We start from the raw sequence: 13,689 nt of genomic DNA, 5'->3' as shown, positions 1-13,689 counted from the left end.
CATATTATATAACACATAGGACAAAATTTGAATGAAATCTATGTGTGACATATAATTAATGTTTATGGATTCTCTAAAACCTTGTCCAGATGTAAGACTTATAATAATTCCATAATCTGTTATATAAGTGTCTTATATGCAGGCAGATAAACCAAAACACTTTGCTTCTATTCCTATAATATATATTTATTTTACTGGCATTGAGATTCCTAAATATAAAATGATAAATATTCTATTCTAACTATATTATTCAGCCCGTGAAGTGCTTTTAAAAAAGAATATCAGTAGCACCCAAAAACAAAATGGGATATAACATATAATTTTATCTACTTAAAATAAAGCTTGCAAACAAAATATGTAAATTAGTGCTGACCTGTAATTCATTATAAAAGTACAGTGCGGGGATTGCTATTAAGCATGGTCCACCTGATCCTGATATTTGGCAGCATATTTTGCATGAATCTGCATTCAGTAATACATTGGTTATTTACCTCATCTGAAGATTTTTCCTTTTGACATAACATTGAAAAACTCACAGTGTTTTGATATAATACTTTAGCAAGTGCTTTAGGATAGCTTTCTTGAAACTAACTAACTAACATTTATTTATTTATAATCCATTAGACTTTATATATTTTAGACTGCAATTTCCAGAAATGTTTCCTTGAAACCTTGGGAGATATTGCTTAATATCAATGGATGGTGGTAAATTGAAAATACTATGTTAAAATGTATTTCTGCAACAGAAAGAATATTAGTATATCTTTACTGCTACATTATGTTTTTTGAATAATATTCCTTTCTTAATGCATAAAATGGATTTGAAGAAAAAGTTGCTTTTCCATACACACAGAGTGGAAAACCATTTTCTCTCCAGGATTGAATGGGTTCATTGAACCAGGTTTTGGTGCTTTTGGCACTGTGGGCAGGTGCCAAGTCCTGCTGGAAAATGAAGTCAGCATCCCCATAAAGCTCATCTGCGGAAGGAAGCATAAAGTGCTCCAAAATCTCCTGGTAGACGGCAGCGTTGACCCTGTATTTAATGAAGCGCAATGGACCAACACCAGCAGATGACATGGCTCCCTAAATCAACACAGACTGTGGAAACTGCACACTGGACTTCAAGCATCTTGCAGTGTGTGCCTCTCTATTCTTCCTTCATACTCTGGGTCCTTGGTTTCCAAATGAGATGCAAAAGTTGATCTCATCAGAAAAGAGGACTTTGGACCACTGAGCAACAGACCAGGTCTGTTTTTCTATAGCTCAGGTAAGACGCTTCTGATGTTGTTTGTTGTTCAGGAGCGGCTTGACAAGAGGAATACGACATTTGAAGCCCATGTCCAGGATATGTCTGTGTGTGGTGGCTCTTGATGCACTGACTCCAGCCTCAGTCCACTCCTTGTGAAAGTCCCCAACACTTTTGAATGGCCCTTTCCTGACAATCCTCTCCAGGCAGCGGTCATCCCTGCTGCTTGTGCACCTTTTTCTTCCATACTTTCCCCTTCCAAATAACTTTCTATTAATGTGCTTTGATGCAGCTCTTTGGGAACATCCAACATGTTTTGCAATTACCTTTTGAGGCTTTCCCTCCTTATGGAGGGTGTCAATGATGGTTTTCTGCACATCTGTCAGGTCAGCAGTCTTTCCCATGATTGTGATTCCTACTAAACCAGACTGAGAGACATTTAAAGGCTCAGGAACCCTTTGCAGGTGTTATGGCTTAATTAGCTGATTGGAGTGGGAGACTTTGAGCCCAGAATAATGCACCTTTTCACAATATTCTAATTTTCTGAGATTGTGGAAAATATCAGATTGTGGGGTTTTCATGAGCTGTAAGCCATAATCATCACAATTATGACAAATCACGGCTTGAACTATCTTGCTTTGCATGTAATGAGTCTATCTCATATATAAGTTTCACCTTTTAAGTTGCATTACTGAAATAAATGAACTTTTGCACTATATTCTATTTTTTTTTAGTTTCACCTATTTGTTTATTTGCCTGATAAACTACCATTGTTATAATATTAAAATTTGAACAAAATTAAAAAATCAGTTTATATTTAAAGTAAATCACATAGATTGATAATGTTTCTGTGGGACATTTTGGCATTACTAACTTTTCTAAAGCTCTAAGAAGTATTCCAAAAAGAATCAATTCAAGAATTCTTTTAAACCTATTTCTCATGTTCCTTCCTTTTTCAGAATTGAGCTGTTATTTATTTTCTCTTTATGATTATCCTAATGACTGTTGTATTCCTTTGTCAAGACTATCTCTACAGTCCTTTGCAACAATCTACAAAGCACTTATTCAGTACTTACTGTCAACTGATGCTTTGAACAAGATCTCCCTATGGGATCTGTTTGGCCATAGAGATGAGATTGCCATACATATCAGCATTTATGAAAATACTATCCACACTTCACCGCTACACTGGTTTCAAGTTTATTTGGTTTTGTATATTTAAAGCTAATCATAGTATAAAAGCATTATCTCTAGAATATCCAGAGGATGTATGTCTCATTTTACTTCATAATATATAGCTCCAAGTTTTCTTATCCATGATTGAAAAGCAGATCTCAAAATGCATCTAGAGGTATTAAAACTGCAAAGTGTAGTCAGCTCTCTCCATATTTGCCAATATAAGACAAGTATCATGTCAAATCTACATGATACATTTCTACCATTTGGTTAAAATTATTTGGAAACTGATCTGACGAAGAATGTAAGTGTAAAATAATGTCATTCACCTATGGAAGGAATAAAATTGTGCTGATTTTTTTGTTTATTACGTAAGTCTTTATTAGTTATATCATGTTGTGGCTTAGTTAAATCATAGATGTTGTGCCTACATTTTGTTATATTTTGGTATTAACCAAATGATATTCAAAGAATATTATATTCTCCTTAAATGATTTGGTAACATATAATTACCGAAAAGTTACATCAAATTTCTACTTTCTATTTATATGAATTTCATTCGATAAAAGTTCTCTCTGGGAATGAACACACACACACACACAGCTGAAATAAATATAAAACAGAATAATTTTTATCTAGAGTGGTCCACTATAGCTGACAGTGAGATATTTAAGAAGTTTCAATATGGAATGGGCTGAACTCATTTTTCTTCATGTTAATAAGTCTTTTTTGCCCCATTTTTAGCAGTTGTCTGCTACCCTTACAAGTACTGACTGTTAAGAGCTCAATATTTTCTTTGTTTCTTTAGACTTTGTGTTGAGAGCTAGGAAGTACAGTATCTTCCATTCTTATTCAAAGTGCATTAGAAAATGTATTTTAGCAGACATTATGTGCACTGGTTTCTCCCTTCTTAAGGAATAGTATGTGAAAAAGACAGCCATTACTAGTTCAGCCCCTGAAAATGAGAGCCTCCTGAAATCTCTGGCAGACCAAATGCAATGTAGTAAAATTAAAAGAAGCTTCAGATGATATGATATTTTATGTATCTAAAGCATGGTGGAAATATTTATGGGCCGGTGCACTAATCTATCATCTATCTATCTATCTATCTATCTATCTATCTATCTATCTATCTATCTATCTATCTATCTATCTATCTACCTACCTACCTACCTACCTACCTACCTACCTACCTACCTACCTACCTACCTACCTATGTTCCAATCTGGGCCCTAATTAAAATCAAGCAGTAATGTTGCTTCATTGCAAATATGAAGCAAATTCTTATTCACATTTGTTTTGTTACTGAAATGCACTGATTATTATCAAGTAATGAAAAAAAATAGGGAAATAGAATTTAATAGAAAATAGATGTTTCAAAGAGAAATAAGAAAAACCATCTCAGATATCCTGGAAAGAAAACGCTCATAATGGAGAGAAAGAAAAATGGGCAAAGATGGCAACAAACTGTAAAATGAAGTGACTCCTAAAATTTACCTTTGTTAAAAATATATCATTTGTGAATCATATGAATTTATCAGAAGTTCACTTGAGAAATCAGCATCTCAGATAAAAGATAAATTCCTAAATCAATTATTACCTTTGATAATGACTGATTCAAGGAATATGTTTTGACAAAATACATTGTACAAAGATATTTCACATCACACTAATTTTCAATGAAAATGAAAATTAAGTATTCTAATTGAATATGGAAAAAAATCTGTAATTACATTTTACAGATATTTAATTTTAAGCTGCTTCAGAAATTAGACATGCTTTTAAAATGTCCATTTGTTGCCATCTATATCAACGAAGCATTTGTTTGTTTGTTTCATTTGGACACCCAATATAAAGGAAGCATTCGTTCTTTACTGATATTTTTTAGACATTCATCTAGGTGTTGTATAAGTGAAGATGACACAACCACCCACACTGTTTTGATTTCTTTTTAAAAGGCTCTTAACAGCTTAACACAGCAGCTGCTGCTACTTTTCAGCACGACAACTTATTTTGTCTCACAAAGGCCATTGCATTTTGGGCATGATTTTCTCAAAATGCGTTTCAGAAACCTCTAGGCTCATGTCTTTCACCTATTCAGCCTGCCAAAATTTACTGTAAGTATTCTTGCTTTATGAACACTCTCTTCTATTTGTTCAGATAATCCAAGGTAAAACTGGCTTTAATATTTTCCAGAAACTGAAGTAGGATGATTCCAAACAAATGACTTTTCTCAAAATATATTCTATGCCATCTTTTATATTAATCATTCATCAGCTAGAATTAATTGTACTAAGAGCTTTTGGATAATATAATATTTTATATTACGGTGTTTAGCTTGGATTTTTTTAGCCTCAGGTTTAAAAGCAGTGTCATAAATAAATTCCTCTGGCCCATGAAAAAAAGACAACATAGTTAAGTCTTTTCTAACTTCCAAAAATCTAGGCCAACCAGAAATTGGGCTGGATAAGGCCAGGTGCATCTCTTTCGAAGACACATATCTTTTGAAGATTTCAGGTAGCAATAATTTATCTTTCTATCCCAAACTTTTATACAGCATGGGGTTGGCTAAGAATAATAAAATACTTGATAAATCATAATGAAAAAAATTAATTTCTCTAAAAAAAACCAAAATAGTTTCTAAAACGGAGTCAAGCCTATTTTTCCCCCCATAATGCCCTTGCATACTGCAATTTCAAAACATGATTCACTACTGTGTTGAAGTGGGAACACTTTAAAAAACTGTGCCACTAAAACTTGATATGACTTGACAAAAAAGCCTCTAAACTCCCCTAAGAAAAATACTAGTTCTGCTTACAAGTTCTAGTATCATCTTAGGCACAAAGTCAGTTGAATAATCTTGGGCCAGACCAGGGGTAGGGTTCAGACTGGTTCGGATCGGTTCAGGTGAACCAGTAGCTCCGACGATCAACTCAGAGCAAACTGGTTTGCTCTGATGATCAGGTGAGCCCACCTGCCCTCCCCTACACTATACTGACCTATATTTCCTTTGTTTGAAGCCCAGCTGATAGGTGTGGCAAAGCGGATTGCCACGCCTCAGCTGTTTTACTCACCGGGGCTGCAATAGAAAGTAAGTTTTTGAGCTGTTTTCAAACGCACTGCGCACGTGCGGGTCGCACGTTCTGCAAACCCGTTGTTACACCGGTTGAATCCCACCATTGGGCCAGTCACTCTCAGTCTTAGGAGAGATGGCAAACCTTTTCTGAAAAACCTTGCCAAGAAAATGCAAGCAATTGCCCAGATAATTGTAATGAATCAAACAACTGATTCAAAGATGCATACACATACACAAAAGCAATACAACAAGGCATGTACAGGCAGTCGAAAGCACCACAAAAACACCACCAACAGTGTGAATATACATACAAGACTGCTGGTACAACTGAAAATAAGACATGCACAGCGTTGATATAATATCATGGATCTGACCGTCTGCCTTTGTCTAAACCACAAACTAGTATGTAATGCTTATTAGCCCTCTGCCTTTAGTCACCTGTTCCTGAAATGAAATTTGAATATTTTGCTTGCTACATCGGCCTGGCTCAGCTTCATTGTGCCTACAATTCAACATTTTAGTCTTGGATATTCTTGGTTCATTATGCTATGATAAAGATGCAGTTATTCTTCCAATTCAGCAAACAGGAAATATGGGAAGCCTATGCTGCATTAAAAGTATATCTCATTTTATTAAGCCTTGATTAACTGCTGATTAGAAATCCTACGGTACTGAATAAATATTTCAAAGCATACAAGAATACAATGAAACTCAGGCAGGTTTCCCATGGCTCATATTTTTAAGGAGTATGAATCATTTGATCTCAGTGGAATTAATTTTCCCTGTTTCTTCCATTATTTATTAGCCTGAGGGGGCAAGGTCTCAGGACCCAAAAGTAGCTTCAAGTTTTTCACCATCTGTGCTGAAGTGAAGCCAATGCAAATTCTACCTTCATCTCTGCACTTTTATGCCTCCTGCAATATTTCATTTCACACTTGTGATCTCTTGCTTTGGAAACAATAAAATATGCACATCTCATCAACTTGGAAGAACCATTTGTCACACATAACAAAAAATGGCTCTCAAGTAATTCAAAATATAGTATCTAAAGAAAAGGCCAAGAAAGATGTAACCTTAGGTCAGTGGTGGGATTCAGCCAGCGTGCACCTATTCGGGATAACCAGTTGTTAACTTTCTAAGCAGTTCGGAGAACTGGTTGTTGGAAGAAATCTCCTTTTGTTTTTTCCCCCCACTTTACAAGGCTAATCCTGTAAGGAAGGCAGGAAGGAAACATTCTGGTGTTGTTTCTAGGCTAATCTTTATTGCCTTGCTTACAGAAACTGCCTCTCCGGTTAACTCTTATGACATTGTAACAGCTAAGGCGAAGCGCCCATTGACCTGAGTGACATTGAGTTGGCCATGCCCATACGGTCACATGACCACTGAGCCCTGCCTACCCAGCTGGTTATTAGGGCAGAGACCCGGTTGTTAAATTATGACTTAGGTGGTCACAAAAGTATATCTTAAAAAGTCATACTGCCATGCTATGTTAGTCAGCATGTACAGCACTAATATATCTTTTAACAGTGCCTATTGGGTAGCCAAAATTAATTCCTGTACAGTCTGCTGCAATATAAAGCTGTAAGAAAACACAAACAGGAATATTGGTATAATAAATGCTTTACTTTAAAGGTAAAAATTGGCAAGCATGGGAGGGTTGCTTATTTTGTTCTGACAGAGTGAAACTTTAGCCAAAAAAACGACAGTACAGAATGCTATTTCTTCTAAAGGCATAATTGTAGCTATAATCCTGAAGTCATAAGAAAGCACAAATAAGTATTGCAGCTAGTGAAAAGCTAGATTCAAATGCTTTGTAGCCTTCTAATTGCATGATTTGGCTCCTCCATAAAAACACTGAGAAGTTTTCTAAGAGCAGATGGTCACAGCAAACATTAGAGGTGGTTTTTGGGCAATGGCAAAATATGACAGAGTGCATTCTTTCCACATAAATTCTCAGTCATGACGAAGTTCTAGAGTGCTTTACCACACGTAAGACGCTGCTGTAGGCCTCAGATAGTAATAGTAAGAAAATCCAGCTATCCAGTCAGTTACCAATGGATTTTCAATAATGGGACCCTATTCTGGGGGATTGTCATTCTTAGTGGCTATCAACAACAGCAACATTTCCTTGCCACAGGGATCAATTGCCAAGGTAGCCAGGAAAAAGTAGTGGCAATGATCCTGATCTGTGATAGAAATTGGCACTGGATCAGGCAATTGTGTAGCATTAGCAAAGTAAGCTCAGCTTGGAGTATACTAGTGAAAATGTTTAAGGTCCAAATAGAATGGAATGGAATGGAATGGAATGGAATGGAATAGAATAGAATAGAATAGAATAGAATAGAATAGAATAGAATAGAATAGAATAGAATAGAATAGAATAGAATAGAATAATAGAGTTGGAAAGGACCTTGGAGGTGTTCTAGTCCAACCCCCTGCTTAGGCAGGAAACTCTATACTACTTCAGACAAAAGGTTATCCAAGTCAAAAGGAACTAAGATAAATGAAGAAAAGAGTAACATGTGGAAATTGTAGGAGCTACATATCCAAACCATGTTTAAACCCTCACACTGTTGCAGCCAGAAGAATAGCGCCTTCGTAGTAGCAGGAAGATCTCAAGTGGAATACAGTTGGGACAGAAGCTACTCAATCAAACAGCTGGCAAGGGTTTCTTCCCTTGCACTCAGCAATGAAAACTCCAAGAAAAGGAAAATCACAATGTTGCACTCGTTTTTGTTAACAGTAAGAGAAATGGAGGTAAAAATGATTTATGCAACTTAAATTAATTTTGAATTTGTAAATAAACAGAGAAATGACTGACATATAAAATGAAAAACAGAAAAACAGAAAAATACACAAAAGTAAAAGATGAAAATAACATAATAACTGATAAATGTATTTCATCAATATTACCCTAAATTATATAAAACTGTGTGACCCTAGGCCAGTTGCTCTCTCTCAACCCAACTCACCTTACAGGTTGTAGTTGAGAAAATGAGAAGAGGGTGATATGTTGGATGTTTATCATTCAGTTATTTGTAGAAAAGGAAGGAAGGAAGAAGGGGAAGGAGGGAGGGAGGAAGAAAAAATTCTATTTAAAGAAGAAAAATTTATCAAAGACAGCAAAAAGGGGGGAAAGAAATGCAACTTTAACAATAAGGGAGGAGTTATAAAAAAAAGTCAAAATAAGGAAAGTGCCTGGACCAGATGGTTTACTAGTCTCTTATTATAAACATTTCGAAGATAAACTACTATAATTGTTGCAACACATGATGAACTCTATTTTACAGATTGGGAAGCTACTGATCCTTGGATAGAGCTAATATAGAATTGATACCAAAAGAAAATCACAACTCAAAAGAACTTATTTGTGAATTTTCTTCTTCAAATGAAATAAATTCAATAAACAAGAAGCAATTTCTGTCACAACTTTTTAAGTGTCATAAAATAGATTGGATTTCCACCTTCAAGGCCGGAAAGAATACATCTCAAAGAAATTGACTGAGTCTGTGTGTTTAGAATAATGCATTTATTTTAATAATGCTTCAGGTTGCCCATACATGTGATGTGTGTAGATGGTATTTGAAAGCAGGAGTTACATTGAAAACATTTTTACATTTAAACAAACTATTCTGTTAGAGATATCATTTAACCCTAGTTCTTTTTACAATGTTATATACATATCAGATCATTGGAAATACACATATTCTATATCACACTATCTTAGATTACATGTACTCCTTGACTTACAACCGTTTATTTAGTGACTGTTCAAAGTTACAGTAACACTGAAAAAAGTAATGGTCCATGGTCCATGATCAAATTTGTGGGCTTGACAATTGACTCATATTTATGACAGTTGCAGTGTCCCAGGGTCATATGGGTTACTTTTTTTTAATGTTATACCCAAAAGCCAAATATTTTTATGCTTGTACTATAACCAACCTAAAATGTAACTACTATCGACATCTTTACTTTCTATATATTTAGTACTTTAATCTTTCTAAATAGTACAATGTCAATAATTTCTATTCAGGTTACATAAACATCATTTTAGTGAAACAATAAAAAGTATCAAGGTTTATAAACTATAATAGAAAAAAAAAAAGAGGCATATATAGAGAGACTAACAACTATTAAAGCATAACATTTTATCCTGCACAACAGATATGCAGTTTTCGAAGGTTGTGTCCATTGGATGTGGAATTTCACAAGCTTTTATTTGAAACTACATCCTCCATTTTATTGAACTTCTTTATTTTGAAATAAAATCCATTAAATGTAAATGTATCTTGTCTGTTTTCCATAGTACATTTCAAAGTATAAGGAAGTAGTAAAATTATCAGTAGTTTTGTCTACTTAGCTAAATCATAGATGCACAACTTCTGCCAGGGATTATAAAGTATAACTTATTTTTTCATCTGAGTCTTTTAGGAACTATAGCTAATCAGACATGATGACCCCACAATTATATGTTTTCCTGACTTTTTTCGATCACATTTTGAAGAGTTACAAACTTTAAAAAATAGGTTCTGTTTTATTCTTTAGTCATCATCAAATGCAAAATGCCCTGCAAATACATCAGTAAAAGCACAAAAACTGTCTAACCTTTGTCCTGTCTATTCTGGAGATATTCTACAAACTAAAAAAGAGGAGTTGGTAAGTCATATTCAGCCCATAATTAACTTGCTTACTTCTAGTTAGATTAACTATGATATAGTAAAATCAACTTTATGTACTTTTACAAAAATTAATAAGTACCTGTAAAAACCAACCATGCTGAGTAGTCTGGGAATAAGCATTTCAGTTTATTTTCATATAACCTTCTGCTATAAAAGTAAAGGTTATTAATTTCTATGTTGCAAAACAATCAACAAATTGGGAATACATCCAGAAAAGATAAGTATGAGATTAGCTAAAGGTAGATTTGTGAATGCAAAGAAGAAGTGGAGATTAATAAAACAAGGAGAATAGGTAGATCAACAGAGTTAAATATAATACCTTAATATTGTCATTCCAATTTTAAACCAATCCTTATGTACTACAAATAAAATTCTGTTAAATAAATAAAGCTTTTATTCCTTCATATCAGACATAATATTTAAAACATTTATATAACCACCCATATTATACCAAACCTTGTGTGGATCCCTCTCAAGAATTAAAACAACATAAAAACCATATTAATACTATTACTATTAGGATTCTTGCTACTTCAGAAGGAGCAGGTATATTAACATTACTTATTAAAAATTGATTAACCATCATACTTTAACCCTTCTCCAACCAGTAAACCAGTTGCTGAACATAAAGGCAAGAAATGTGACAAAGCAAAGCAAGATTATATGGAACCTACTGATAAGAATAAAGGTGCTAAGACAAGGAAACAAGAATAAGAGATAGTCATGAATTGCATAAAGTGATGGATGAGTTGAAGTCATATACTGGAAAATGACATAGAACAAACATTCAAAGGCAGAAAAGAAATTGGAATGATTATGAAAGCACAGTAGGATAATGAATGTTGACATACACAAAGGTAAATGAGAAAGAAGGAAAAGAAACCAGCATTTTAAAGAATTGAAACTAAATAGTATCATGCATAATAAAACTAAGTTCACTATCCTGTATCTGTCAAGAGAGAAAGAATATAGATGTAATACTATATATAAACAGAAAAGCTATAAGAAACACTGTGATAGTTCTGCAATTCCTGATAAATACCTTTTCCCAATTAAGAAAAGACAAAAAGTACACTAATTTGCATCTTTAGCAAATAAGATAAAACATAGTTTGGAATCTATTAGAAAATATATGGCCAACTATAAACAAATCTGCAAAGGTTACTAATTATTTAATAATACATAGTGAAAATGGATTCCTCATATTAACCCTCTTGGGCCCATGGATTTACTTAGTTGTGCTAAAGAGTTCTAACAAGAAACTAAAATTAGATACTGCAACTTAATGTCCACCTATCTTTGATTTTGGAAATAAGTTCTTAATTGTTTAAAAGGAATGAACTGTACTATTTTGACTATGATGTGTAATAGTTCAGATATCCAAAACAAACACAAGGAATTATGCATCTTCTGTTATTTGATATATCTGAATTTTCCTGTGGCTTCCCAGGACACTTTTTCCTATTCTCGTTTCAGTTTAACACTGCTTTGACCTTGGGGAAATAAATCTATTTCTAATGCCATTATGATACTTTATAATACTTGTCATCATTGGTGTTAGGTTAACAAAATGTATATTAATGGAGACAAAGCTTTAAAACATTCATAATTACATATGAATCAGAAAGCACAAACAAAATATATAGATAATAAGTCCTACTAAAAATAATATAATATAACTGCTGTTATGTATCGATATGTGCATGTTGTCTGTGTCAGTATATATAAGATATATATTCCTAAATCCACATATTCTGGTAATGTGTGTTTGACAAAAAGTATTAGAAAATCTTTTACTTACAGGAATGCAATTCAATTCAATCTTTTTTTGTTTTTAAGGTGCAGTGATTTCAGCATCTAAAATGTAACTTCAGGCACTCTGAAAAGAAACAGGTTAAAATCTCTTTCAGTAATAATTGCTATTTCAGATTTAATTAAAAATTAAACTTTCATAATGTTTCACCATCCAAAGCAATGCATTATCAGTCAAGCATAGCTCTTTTTTTAGTTAGAAAAGCTCTTTCAGAGCAGTTTGTAATGAAGAAAGGAAATAAAGAAGACACTTCAGAGTAGAAAAATATAGCTCTGAAATAAAGGTTCGCAAATAGCATTCTGAAAGGGGGGTAGTGAGGGGAACATTTCCCGAATCTTTATATCAACATCTAACTTATTAAAATAATAGGCATTATATTTTTTTTAAAAAGATGAATTTACATACGCATGATTGTGGGAGGAATGAGCAATAAAACACACATGCACACAAACGCACACACAATTTTTAGGACAAAATTATAATGAAAAAGGAACTGCACTTTTATACAGTTGTATGCACTAAATGGGAACTCTTCACAGTTTATAGATGTATTTCTGTCTTCAGGGCTCCTAAGGCAGATTACATTCACATTTTTAAAATTATGGTATATTTAACTGGAAATACTTTGAAAAACAAAATGTAGTGCACAGTTTTATCCTAAACAACTGTTTAAAAATCTCTTCTCTCAGACAAAATTATGTAAAATCTATGTAAGAAAGCAAAACAATAAGCAATAACTACTTACAGTTGGGGATGGGGGGGGCAGTTAGATGTTCTGTTTATATAATTGCAGGATTAAAATATTGTGGATTTAAAAAATGAAATAGACAATACATTGGTGAAATAGGGATGTCAAAGTTTCAGGGTTGTCATGCCATTCTGGGTATAGTGCTGCATAGTTTTACAAATACACTGACACATTTAAAGCAGCAAAGCAGGAATAAAAAGCAAAAATAAAACTATGTCGTCAAAAACAATAGCCTGTCCTACTTTCTTTTTACTATAGGCATAAACAAAATGTGATGCCAGTTATTTACAAATATTAAAACACAAATTTCCCCTTCAAAATTTCCTCTTGTATAAGATATAAGCAATCAGTTCATATAACCAAAGAGTTTTTGGGATATGTAGAAACAGCAGACAATGAAGTCACATAAAACCATTTATTTCGGTTTTTAAAAAAGGATTTTGGTAGGACATTACGTTATACATCCATTTAATAATTAAAATTTGCTTTTCTCTATACATAAATATAGCTCCCGTGAAACAATATATCTAGCATCACATGAATCTTATATAGCACTGAATTTTAACTTTGAAACTGTGCATTCAGTCATGTGCATGTAGATTTAGTTCTGAAAATCCACTCTCACCTACAATATTGTGTAAAGATAACTGGTAACAAATAATTTATAATCACCACTGCAAAATTTTCTCTTCGTATTTTGCATTATTTGACCCAGCTTAGATAAATTAGAGTATTCAAAAATATATTATTTTTTGTATTTTGCCAAAGATAAAATATAAGCCACAAATTTAACATTTCATTATTCCCATTTAGTTACAGATGTCTAAATGTATAGATTAGTCTTACACGTTAGGAATTTGTGAACTAAAAGATAGTCTTACACGTTAGGAATTTGTGAACTATATTGCCCATAATACCCACAAATACAAATACATTTCCTCATGCAAG

General features: G+C 33.5%; 1 protein-coding gene across 3 annotated transcripts in view; it reads right to left on the bottom strand.

The window, feature by feature from the left end:
• Positions 1-13,689, bottom strand: part of ZBTB20 (zinc finger and BTB domain containing 20) — a 501,160-nt gene that overhangs the window by 326,196 nt on the left and 161,275 nt on the right. For all 3 annotated transcript variants that reach the window (XR_004255641.1, XR_004255640.1, XM_032219991.1), the window contains exon 3: positions 11,982-12,059. The gene's annotated coding sequence lies outside the window, so the exon portion shown is untranslated. The remainder of the gene's footprint in view (positions 1-11,981; positions 12,060-13,689) is intronic.

The sequence above is a fragment of the Thamnophis elegans genome, chromosome 6, assembly GCF_009769535.1.
Source record: "Thamnophis elegans isolate rThaEle1 chromosome 6, rThaEle1.pri, whole genome shotgun sequence".
NCBI lineage: Eukaryota > Metazoa > Chordata > Lepidosauria > Squamata > Colubridae > Thamnophis > Thamnophis elegans.
This window is presented reverse-complemented; position numbering and strand designations above follow the sequence as displayed.